Raw genomic sequence first — 1,438 nt, 5'->3', positions numbered from 1 at the left:
ACGCCCGCCGGAATCCGCGGCCACGCCTCGCGCCGACCGCTCCGCCGACTGGATCGATCCCGCCGCCGCCGCCTGGGACCACGCCGCCGGAGCCGCGTCGCCGCCCTCGCCCTCGCCGGACACGCCGCCTCATCCTCGCCCTCGCCGGACCTCCCCGCGCCCATTGCCCCGTACCCTGCCACTCTCCATGTGAGCCCCCGTTCTTCTCCTCCACCTCGCCGTTCCGCTCGACGCACCGCGCTCGCCCCTGCAAGCCTCGCCCCGCTCGCGACCCGCGCCGCTGCCCCCGCCCTCCGACTGCGCCTCGTCTCACCTGCGCGTGCCACCCCCTGCGCTTCTGTCCTGCCCGGCGCCATGCGCTCGCCTGCTGATGCTTCGTGTCGCGGCCGCCGCACGCCTCGCTCGATGATGCCCGCACTGCCTGCTGCTCCCGGCAAGCCTCCCCGCACCCTCCTCCGCTTGTGCCTCGGCGCTGCCAAGCCCGGACCTGCTCCGGCCGAAACCGTCGCCCCTCCCTGACCACGCCTTCGCCGCTGCTGGCCTGCTGTGCCGCTACCTTCCCAGGTCGCCGTGGCCTCGCCTGTGCCGCTTCATCGCCACCCCGGCCGCCTGGTCGGCCCCGTGGTCACCGCCCCCCTTGCTCCGACGCCCTGCCGGCTCCGCCCGCCCCTGGGGGTGCGCCCGAACGAACGGGTGCTGGGCACCCGTTGCGCCAGTAACCCGCTCGCTGCTATGGCCCCTGTGCCACAGACAGGTGGGGCCCAGCCCCGGAGAACGTTTAAAGAAAATAATAAAAATAAAATTTATTTAATAAAATTAATATTTAATTAATTAAGTTAATTAATCCTGTTTCATTAATCTAATTAACTAGTTAGTTTAATTAAATAGTAATTAGTTTAACTAAAACCTAATTAACCTAAGCAGAGTATGACAGGTGGGTCCCACTGGACCCACATGTCAGTTTGACTAGTCAACACCTCTATTGACTGCTGACGTCATGCTGACGTCAGCAAACACTATTCTGGATAATGTTAGTTTAAATTAATTAAATAAATTCTAAAAATGATTTAAAACTTTAGAAAATCATATAAAACAAACCGTAGCTCAGATGGAAAAACTTTGTACATGAAAGTTGCTCAGAACGACGAGACGAATCCGGATACGCAACCCGTTCGTCCGCCACACATTCCTAGCATAGCAAACACGCAACTTTCCCCCTCCATTCCACCTATTCAAAAACACAAAACACCGGGAATACTTTCCCGGATGTTTCCCCCCCTTCACCGGTATCACCTCATACCACGTTAGAACATGTCTAGCTTTGCCTGTTGTCCTGTTATGCACTTGCTTGCTATGTATTTACTGTCCCCCCCCCTCTTCTCTCCGGTAGACCCCGTGACGATGCTGATGCCCCTGTGGTCAACTACGTCACCGACGA

This window comes from Triticum dicoccoides, chromosome 1A (genome assembly GCF_002162155.2).
Source record: "Triticum dicoccoides isolate Atlit2015 ecotype Zavitan chromosome 1A, WEW_v2.0, whole genome shotgun sequence".
NCBI lineage: Eukaryota > Viridiplantae > Streptophyta > Magnoliopsida > Poales > Poaceae > Triticum > Triticum dicoccoides.
This window is presented reverse-complemented; position numbering follows the sequence as displayed.